This window comes from Anguilla anguilla, chromosome 16 (assembly GCF_013347855.1).
Source record: "Anguilla anguilla isolate fAngAng1 chromosome 16, fAngAng1.pri, whole genome shotgun sequence".
In the NCBI taxonomy this organism is placed as follows: Eukaryota; Metazoa; Chordata; class Actinopteri; order Anguilliformes; family Anguillidae; genus Anguilla; species Anguilla anguilla.
The window spans coordinates 9759164-9770303 of record NC_049216.1 but is presented as its reverse complement, the minus strand read 5'-3'; the positions used below and the strand labels follow the sequence as shown (position 1 = coordinate 9770303).

The 11140-nt window shown below is 40.9% G+C and overlaps 2 long non-coding RNA genes across 2 annotated transcripts in view; one reads left to right on the top strand and one right to left on the bottom strand.

The window, feature by feature from the left end:
• The window catches only part of LOC118214887, a 1233-nt gene extending 869 nt beyond the window's left edge, over positions 1–364 (bottom strand). The window contains exon 1 of the long non-coding RNA XR_004762706.1: positions 208–364. This is a non-coding gene — a long non-coding RNA (uncharacterized LOC118214887). The remainder of the gene's footprint in view (positions 1–207) is intronic.
• LOC118214889 overlaps positions 1–6762 on the top strand; it is a 9605-nt gene extending 2843 nt beyond the window's left edge. Inside the window, exon 2 of the long non-coding RNA XR_004762708.1 lies at positions 6619–6762. This is a non-coding gene — a long non-coding RNA (uncharacterized LOC118214889). The remainder of the gene's footprint in view (positions 1–6618) is intronic.
• Positions 6763–11140: the final 4378 nt, after the last annotated feature.

The window sequence follows — 11140 nt, the reverse complement described above, 5'->3', positions numbered from 1 at the left end:
CAAATGGAAATTTGAAACAAATTTGCATGTATGCAGTCGTTAATACGATCAACCTATATACTGTGATTATACTGAGAACACTGAGATCTCTGTCAAGAATAACAAACCAAGAATTAATGCATAGCCCGCAGACCCATTTTCGCATTTTCAGTGTTACAAATACACATTCATATTTGAAGTTGTGGCGCGAGGCTCAGTGTGACTTACGATGGCCGTCGGCGTGATGCGGCATGATGCCATACAGCAGGAGGGCCAGACAGATGGAGATCTTCAGCATACTGATGACTCGATGACTCCCTGAGTGAGCGTGTGTGAGTGGTCCAATAATGGAGTGCGTCGCGGACAGGGCCCTCCTTATATACTGCCAGTGTGGGGAAAAGGTGAGCGCTAATTTTCCGAAATGCAAGGTATTCAAAAAAATTTCGTTTCCTCCGAACAGTCACACCCCCCCCCCCCCCCCCCCCCCCCCCCCCACCCCCACCTGCTGCTTCACCCAGTAAGCTTATATCTGATAGAAAAAGATTTGGGTAAAGATTAGACAACATGAGTTGGTGCGACATGAGTGTGACCTAAACACACACCAATGTAAAGGAGACAGGTCCATCAAGGCAGCAGATTTCCATTTTCTTGTTGTATAATGTAGTACATTTTACTTTTTTTTTGTATATGCACAAAACATTTTTTTGTGCATATGCACACAAACAAAATGATTTTAACATAAACATAGTCTACAGCACGTGACACATTGCACACAGTGAGTATCTCTCCTGAGGCACAGATTAGGACAGAATGGGTTGCTACACTCTAGCCACCCAATTAGCTACTGACGCTATGTTGCTTCTTCTTAATGGTACAGGGACAAAAGTCAGATTCATTGGCGTTGCTGCTGAGGGTAATCCTGTGCCGAAGGACACTATTAATGGGGTTGGCAGACGCCAGGTTCTCGACCGCAATATCCGGTTTGCAAATTATTTGTACAGGTCCGGTTTGTCGTCCCTAGCGGACTTCCAGCTGTGCATCAGGGTCTCTGGAAAAGTATGGAATTACGAATGAAGGATTTCCAGACCTGGAAAAGTATGGAAGTCTGGGCGATCATTTGGATAAAGTATGGAAGTTTATAAAAAATAATGCTGCGTGGCTTGTTAAAAAAATGCTTTTAAAAAATGAAAATTTTCCACATGGGCACTGTGTTGTTCAAGATGCCTGCTTGCCTGGCCTGGATGTTAGAGATTTCAATCTACATTGCAACAAAGAGCTGAGTTTCTAATTCCAATTTCTGTGATACTAATTGCATCTGTGACAACCTCCTACTCTAAATGAAAAATATTGCTTTTACGCCTGTGTAATCGTGGGAAACTCCTTTGTAGCTATTTCTGAAATGCATTCTCTATCATTTCACATGCAAACCTCACATTGGGATGGCAGGTATATGCCATCCCGCCAAGTTACGCCTTGGCAGGGCGGCATGTAATATATGCAGACCCCACGTAATATCCTTTCATGACTAGAGATACTATTTAGATTTTGACAATACCTGTGCTAAAATAATACATTTGAAACCTGGACCGGTAGTCTACCTTCATCAAAAAAACGAGCAAATGATTTTAAAGAATGACTTTTTGTTGCAAAGGCACATCCCATTGTTCCTTTTGGATAAAATACACTTTGGACAGTGTTGCTTTTGGCATTTTGAATGAGTTTAACATTAGTCAATTTTTTTTTCTTTCTTCTTCCCTCTCCTCTATTGCACTACATCTATCTCATTTCTCTCCTATCTAAATGTCAGCAGTCATGGCTAGCTACCCTCTCCAGTATAACCTGAACCCACTCTTGTTTGAAAATATCCAGTTCTCAGTCTATTGGTTACCTGTCTGTCTGTCTGTCTGTAAATTTGTTCGTCTGCCTGCCTGTCTATCTGTCTACCTGTCTACCTAGGGGCGACATAGCTCAGGAAGTAAGACCGATTGTCTGGCAGTCGGAAGGTTGCTGGTTCGAGCCCCACCCTGGGCATGTCGAAGTGTCCTTGAGCAAGACACCTAACTGCTCTGGCGAATGAGAGGCATCAATTGTAAAGCGCTTTGGATAAAAGCGCTATATAAATGCAGTCCATTTACCATTTACCTGTCTGTCTATCTGTCTGCCTGTTGGTCGATCCAATTATTTATTTATTTATTTATTGTTTTTTTGGGGGGTGGGGTGGGGGTCTGGATAACATGGGTGGGCAGGGGTGAGGTGAAGCCAGGGGTTTTGATTGAAGGGGGAGGGGAGTTGGTGGAGGGATTTGAAGCGGCTTCACCCTGTTTTGTAACTGTAGAATTGAAATAAAGAAATTTTATTTTAAAAATAAATAAATAAATGAAAGGAAATGCGAGCTACCGTACCTGGTTCTGGGCACTTGTTCACCGTTCTGTTGAAGAAGCAGAAAACGACAGCCTTTATCATACGCTCAGATCAAATTTTTCATTGTGGCTTTGTACTGAAGTGATTTGTACTGAAATCGTTGGATCATGGGATACTTAACGATATTGATATTATGCGAGCACTGTCTTTTTTTCAGATTTTAGAGATCAGCCTACAGCAAGGAAAACATATATGTCATGGTTCTGTGTTTCCGTCTCTGTCTTTCCTTGTTGGGCCGCCAGATGGCGGCACTTCTGTTTTGTGTCCTGCTCATTCCCCTGTTAATTGTATTATTGCTTTCAATTATTTTATTATTGTTTCTGATTGTGTCTCATTGTTCCCACCTGTGTCTTGTTATCCCCTCCTTTTTTGGTTTGATTGTTCTTTGAGTTCACCTGTGTCTTGTTACCCCTGTCTATTTAAGTTCTTTGTCCCCTTGCCTTGGGTGCTGGTTCCTTGCGTTTGTTTCGGATTTGTGCTTGTTCCAGACCTGTATGTATCTTCTTTTATGTGTTTGCCTGTGTGTTCTGCCTGCCTGCCTGCCATTCTGTTCTGTGTTTTTTTTTTTTTTTTGTTCTTAAGAATTTTGAGTTTCTTGTTTTGGCCTTTGTGGCTTTATCTGTTCTCAGTTTGCCTTTTTTTGTTGTAGTAAAGTTCTTGTTTGTATCTATCCTTTTGAGTTTTGTGTTTTTTCACTCTGAACCATGACCATACATGCATTATAATGCTTCATGAGTCATACATTTGTATGTTGTGTTTGTCTGTTTAAAAGCTCTTTCCCCTTTCCTAACGAAAATGTCATGGTAAAGTTTATGCCATTAATATGAAAGTTAAAGCTAAAAATACATGTACAAATGTATTTGAATAAAAAAATAAAACATTAGTCAGTTTGCTAACAAGTGAACAGACTTAGTGTGAAGTTAAAAGTTTAAAATCATTATCTGCGTTGCGATTTCACCTAGTAGGTAGGCCTACCTCTCGTAAGGAAAACGGTGCCATGGCGCTACCAGGATTTGATTCGCAACCAAACTCATGACTCAGTTACACCTAAAACCTCAGACTACACCCAGCCTAAGACTTATTCTTTGGGGCTGCAGAAACGTTAGACGCATTGATCAAAATGATAAAAGCATACAGGCAAGATAAATGATGGCCAATTTGACTGTTCATGGCCATTTAAGTGTTCATAACTTTATTTCCTTGTGCAATATTGATATTCAAATTATATCAAATGTTCAATACATATTTAGGAATAACTTAATATTTAATGGCTAACTGTGGTTCTAAATTAATGTTAGCTAGGCCTGTAGATGATCTGCTGATATGCAAACAATAACTAGGTGTATTGGTTATACATCAATCCATCAAATCCATTATTATCCATTATCCTGGTCAGGGGAGGTGCTGGAGCCTATCCCAGCATGCATTGGGTGAGAGGCAGAAAATGCATACATCGCAGGGCTATCTTATGTACAATACCCCATTAAAAACACTACCATAATCCATTGAAACATATGACACTTTAATTTATTTGTAATTCATGACTAAATCCACACCAATGTGTTTCTTTGAGCTTGCATGTACACTCCTGGGCAAAAAAAATGGGCCAAGCCCAAAATCACAAAACATTAAGCTTATAATGGTCTTAAAAACAAATCATTGGTCAGATAATTAGCAAGAATTAAACAAATGCACTCCTGAGACCTCCTGTGCCACTATTTGCTTGTTTACTTTTGGTGCAGTGAACTTTTTGGGGAAAAGCTAGAAACAGGAAAATTCTACGGTGGCTCTGAAGTGCAAAACGCAAAAACAAAAAGAAAACGCAAAAACAAACTTTCGGCCCTGAAGTGCAGATGCAACATACAAAAACAAAAAGGAGTGGTCCTGAGGTGCAGATGCAACATACAAAAACAAAAACATTCAGTCCTGAAGTGGACTGTTGCACTTCGGGGCTACTAGTTTTTGTTTTTGTATGTTGCATCTGCACCTCAGGGCTGCTAGTTTTTGTATGTTTGTGTTTTGCACCTCAGGGTTGCTCCTTTTTGTTTTTGCATTTTCTTTTTGTATTTGTGTTTTGCACTTCAGGGCTGCACGTTTTTGTTTTTGTATGTTGCATCTGCACCTCAGGACCACTCCTTTTTGTTTTTGTATGTTGCATCTGCACCTCAGGGCCGAAAGTTTTTGTTTTGCGTTTTCTTTCTGTTTTTGCGTTTTGCACTGCAGAGCCACCGTAAAATTCCCTTATACAGTATCTGCATGTAGGTGCAGACGTGTGCGATCTTGCGCAATGCTTGTGTTTGAGTATGTGCAGGACGGAAAACCCCAATAATGACACCTCTAATAGTATCAGTCACACCATCATAACCATACATGTGCTTATTTTCACACAAGTTTAAAAAAAAGCTGAGAGCAAATTTATATGGTGTACTCCAGACACTATTTCTGGGCATTGCCACCTCCAGAAAAGATAAGAAGTGATGACGGGACAAGACACAGAATATGAATCTCATTAAGACAGTTCTCTCTCTGCATGGCAAACACACTCCCTTTCGCACATGCTTCTCTGCGAACACAGACGCACACTCTTTGTGTGCTAATTAAATCACGCAGACATACACAGTTGCCTCTCTCCTTTTGGGGTCTCAGTCAATCATCATTAGTGTTGAAATGGATAACTCGGCATCATTAATTCTGAGATTAATTTAAAAATTAGGTAAATTGAACATGAATGAAATTACACTGTTTTTGGGATGTTTAATCCCTCTTTTCAGGCTGGTCTCTCACACAAGTACAATGCGCCTGCACAGAAGCTAGTGCAGCACACAGAACACCTCTGCTCAACACAAGCACCCCCAGGCACACAAACCTGTGGTCATACTGCAGTCACACAAACTAGTGCTGATTTCTTACTTTGAATAGGCCGGAAAAAGAGGCCACTACTGATGTGACTTATAGTTCCCCATTTTCTGCTAATTAGTGCGATTGGTGTTGAGTGACGAATTAACGTGATATTCACGTCAGCTTAGAAGCTAATATGGTAAATGAACTGCATTTATATAGCGCTTTTATCCAAAGCGCTTTACAATTGATGCCTCTCATTCGCCAGAGCAGTTAGGAGTTAGGGGTTAGGGGTTAGGTGTTAGGTGTCTTGCTCAAGGACACTTCGACATGCCCAGGGCGGGGTTTGAACCGACAACCCTCCGACTGCCAGACTATCGGTCTTACCTCCTGAGCTATGTCGCCCCACTATCATACCACTATCATACCACTATCATGTCTTGTAACGTCATCCACACCATCCGCACTGTTATCAATATCGAAATATCATAATACAATAACCTCTAATTGTTGCCTATGAATACTGAATAAACATTTCAAGTCAATTTCACAGGCTGACGGGCAGTTGAAGTTGAAACTTGTAACTGCGCGACGAGCTCGTGCTCGACGACGACGCTGCGTGCTGTGACCGCGTACGCCCAGACGCGCTGAAATTCAAAGTTTGAAACTCGACAGCGTCACAGGGAACGGTTTGGTGTTTGCTTAACTCACTAACTAGCTTGTTGTCCAGTTATGATTATATAGCCTTTTTCAAGTCAGGCCGTTGTCTAATAACATTTGCATAAAGATAGAAGATTTAGTCAATTTAGCTGCTTGACAGTTTCTGAATAAGATTACTAACATTAGCTGGAAAAGCAATTGATTGACCCTGATTTTGCAACGATTACTATGGACCCTTTTGAGGAGGTAAGTTACGGCTGAGCTTCAGTTTTGTTAACGTTACTAGTCTATATATTTTGCTGAAAGTTAGCAGCAGATTAGCGACAAGCGGCATTTTTCAGTAGCTATTAGTTACCCATCTTGGAGGATGGAAACTTAATCAACAAGCTAGTTTTTTAAATGTGCAGCTGGCTAGCTAACTGTAGTTGTCGTCTGCTAACTATATTGTGGCCTTGCTCGCGAGCGAACTTGTATTTTGGCGTTACAACTATTAACTTGCTTGCACCCAATGCAACAGTGGTCAGAATAGAACTGACATTTGCAGTCTCGGTGAACACAGTGTATAAATCTTGTTTCCGGAGAAGCCTCTAGTCTCGCTTCATTTCGGTTTGGTAAACAACATATTGCTAATAAATTACGTGTCTTTGTGGTCTTTGTGTATGTCTATGCAAACCGAGATCACGCTAACTGCCTGGTCTGTCTTTCAGAGCGGCTACAAAGGTTAGTTCAGCATTACGTTTCAGCCGTTCGTTAACGTGTTTGCAGCCCGGGATGGCTCGACGATAGAATAATAATTGACCTGGTGTTGTGCAGAGCAGAAGGATATTGAACATAGTTATAATGATGGTGAGTATAACCCATAGACCGTATGAAAATAAACGGTACGGTATAACCGAAATAAACGTGCAGATTTTGGACAGTGGGACACAGAGTCAGTGAATGGGGACAGCTAACCTCTCTGTGTGTGTGTGTGTGTATGTGTGTTTATATATATATATATATATATATAATGTATATGTTTTAGTTTTCTTTTTTTTTTATGTAATGGAACTAAAGATCCCTGTGAGATAGTGGACTCCCGGTATACTCTTACCCATAACTTATAGCACACACACACACACAGATACACGCAATACCCTGCTGTACTGTACTGTAGACTTGTGAAGTACAGAGGGGAACCATGGCAACACACTAAGCAGACATTGTCTCAGCTCAGCACGTCTCCCTGAACCTGGCCACCTGGTTGCCATAGTAACAGGTGTCCCAGGTCCAGAGTGTGAGGGATCCGTGAGCCACTGACATCCTCGTGTGGATTCCTTCTTCCTCAGAACCTTTCCAGACTTTTAAAAATATGTATGCGCTTTTCAACTCATTCTATTTTGCTGTATTCATTTATCACTTTCTCTTTGCTTAACTGTACATTATTCATATTAAACATGGAAAGGCTTGGCCAATGGCACAGCTCCCTTGATTGGTTATTTTTAGGGGTGGGGGGAGTGGTATGGTGGGGTAACAAACAAAGTCTAAGCACATGGTTCCTGAATACCTAAGACCAAGAAGGATGTTTGTGAGATACAAGACTTACATTCACGCGTGAATGGACAGTGAAGCACACACTCAGACACATACACCTCTGTCAGGTGAGTTCCTGTTGCTCAGAATGGATTTCAACTTTTGTACTTTACCTTTATTAACTTCATGCTTGAGTCTGTTTATGTAAATGCATTTTATTTCTTAGATGTACAGCAGTGCATGTCATAATGAAGCAGTTCAACACACTGGAGCCACTGCATAAGCCTAACACACAAAGCAGTGGTTCACTCAGTCACAACAGGAAATAACGAACTCATTTGAGAATTTCTCCTGGCCTACAGTGCACAGAACGGGGCCTGCAGGATGGGGCTCCCTATACCCACCACACCCAACATACACTGGCAGAGTGTCAGTTCCCCGTACTTAGCCTTACCCCTTCTGAGGTTTGTGCTGTCCTGAGCTGAAATGAGCAATGCCAAACAAATATGAAATTTGGAATTTATGTCTTAATATACCTTCACAGTTTACATTTCCACATAATGAAGCAGTTCAGCAGACACTGGAGCCACTGCATAAGCCTAACACATAAAGCAGACCCCCCGCCCACCCCCAACATACAGTGACAGAGTGTCAGTTCCCCATAATTTGCCGTGCCGTTTGTGCCGTCCTGAGCTGATATGAGCAATGCCAAACAAATATGAAATATGGAATTTATGTCTTAATATACCATCACAGTTTACATTTCTACATAAGGCTGACTCTTTCTTTTCTCGTTTCACACCTATTGTAATAAATTGTTACAAATTCAATTCACGAATAAGCAAAGACAGGATTCGCTATGCTCTCAAGCGTATAAAACAAACTTCACTGACGAACAGATGAGAAGACTTGGCTATAACCCCGATGACACTGAGGCGCCCTCTGATGGAAACTTCAGTTTTGAGCTGTCTTCATTTGAAATATTCTTCATCCACGCAGAATAATCGTCCTTTGACGGTCTTAACACTGGAGGTGGAGGGTTGAGAGGCAGGTAAGGAATTTCATAAATACTACTCAAATACCTCAGAAATTACAGACACCGTACTCACAGTTCCACAGAGAGACTTACATAAATCCTTGATGAGGACAGCCAGAGTAAATTTTCTTCATGCTCACAATGTTGGCGATGGGAATTCTTGCTTTAAAAAAATTGAAACAGCATCTTTCGGGGCTGTCGGTTGCGACTGCGACTGCTATTGCTGCAGATATACAGAAAGGTCAGTTAGCACAGCGAGGCTAAGAGATGAGAAAACAGTGGATACAGACGAGCGCCGATGTGCTGTCCTCTCCCCGTCCGCTGTGTGTGATGTGCTCAGATCTATCTCCAGACTTAGCTGTCTACTTCAGCGGCCCCTGGGAGACCCATACACATATGACTAATTTCCCTAGACTCATTTCACCTGGGTAAACACGGGTAAAAGTTACTCGGGACTCCTGTCATTTGGGATAATGTTACCGCTAATGAGTAATTCTGCTGCTGAAATGCACAGCTGTCGTTTCACGGTACACGGAGTACCGAATTACAGGGACACCAGATCAGTCACCCTGCCGTTAAGGAGATAAGCCGGTCGCAGACATAAAATCATCGTACAAATGGAAATTTGAAACAAATTTGCATTTATGCAATCGTTAATACGATCAACCTATATACTGTGATTATACTGGGAACACTGGGATCTCTGTCAAAAATAACAAAATAAGCATTAGTGCATAGCCCACAGACCCCTTTTCGCAAAGTAGACCATTTTCAGTGCTACAAATGAACATTCATATTTGAAGTTGTGGCGCGAGGCTCAGTGTGACTTACGTAGGCCATCGGCGTGATGCGGCACGATGCCATACAGCAGGAGGGCCAGACAGATGGAGATCTTCAGCATACTGATGACTCGATGACTTCCTGAGTGAGCGTGTGTGAGTGGTCCAATAGTGGACTGCGTCGCGGACAGGGGGCTCCTTAAATACTGCTAGTGTCGGGAAAATTTGAGCGCTCATTTTCCGAAATGCAAGTTATAAAAAATAAAATTTGTTTCCTCCCACCACTCACACCGCCCACCTGCTGCTTCACCCTGTGAGCTTATATTTGATAATAGTTTGGCTAGGTTCTACAGAGGATGTTGTTAGAAAAAGATTTGGGTAAAGATTAGACAACATGAGTTGGTGTGACCTAAACACACACAGATGTAAAGGAGACAGGTCCATCAAGACAGCAGATTTCCATTTTCTTGTAGTATATGTAGTACATTTCAAATCAGATTGCTTTTTGTACCACAAAAAGATTTCAGAAATAGCTACAAAACTCATTTGTAGCTATTTCTGAAATGCATTCTCTATCATTTCACATGCAAACCTCACATTGGGATGGCAGGTATATGCCATCCCGCCAAGTTACGCCTCGGCAGGGCGGCATGTAATATATGCAGACCCCACGTAATATCATTTGCATGCCATGACTTCCTGATGTCTGTGACCTATCAACATCATCAGAGTCTGGATATCTTATTTTCAGGTTGTCCTACAAGCAATACAAAAACTCTTTGTATTTGAATAGATCTCTATGGGGATTGGGGGGTGGGACTACATTCAGCTATAAATTATGCTGATACAGTATGGAACACATTTGTTGGCTAAATGGCTTTAAGTCATCAAGGGTCAAGGTATCAAACGAGCCTCAAACCACCGTGCTGCTGCCAGATAAGCAGGAAGAAATCAAGAAGTCTTTGCATGCAAATGATATGCAACCAAATACAAAACATGACTCTTTTATTTGACATTATGTTCATTTGTCTACTGTATAAGTGAATTTCCCTGTTTCTAGCTTTTCCCCAAACAGTTCACTGAAGCAAAAGTAAACAAGCAAATGGTGGCACAGGAGGTCTCAGGAGTGCATTTGTTTTATTCTTGCTAATTTTCTGACCAATGATTTCTTGTTAAGACCACTAAAAGCTTAATATTTTGCCATTTTGAGCTTGGCCCATTTTTTTTGCCCAGGAGTGTATGTGTACGCACATCTCTGTCATACATTTGTAGACATTATTTTCAGTTGTTCATAAAAAAACAGTACAAAAAGACATAATATCAACAATAACATGTCAACATTCAAAAATGTTAAGTTACTCATAGATAGATACAAAGCACTGTCTATAAGTTCTGAATTCAACCTTGCAAAATCTAGGCCTGCCATTAAAAGTATTGATATCAAAATGAGGCCAAGTTACAACAAATAATTTGGCCATCTTAGCTCATGCTAATAGAACAAGCTCACAACTGCACTTAATCATTCCAAATGAGAAATAAAGGAAATGATGGATTAGTGTCTTAAATGTTTAAAAAATGCTTATACTGGGTTGATTTAACCCTTTGAAGAGTAGTTTTTTTATTTTTTTCAAAATCCTAAATCAGTGTTCTAGAACTCCATTGCTTTGAATTACCAGTAGTGATTGTGATATGAGCATTAGAATGTTCAGTTATAAACATTCTAATCACATATTTGTGATCTAACACTTTACAGGGTTCATCCAGTGCAGATCTGTGTAGGTGCAGACGTGTGCGATCTTGCACAATGCTTGTGTTTGAGTATGTGAGGAACGGAAAGCCCCAATAATGACACCTCTAATAGTATCAGTCACACCATCATGACCATACATTTGCTTATTTTCACACAAGTTTTTAA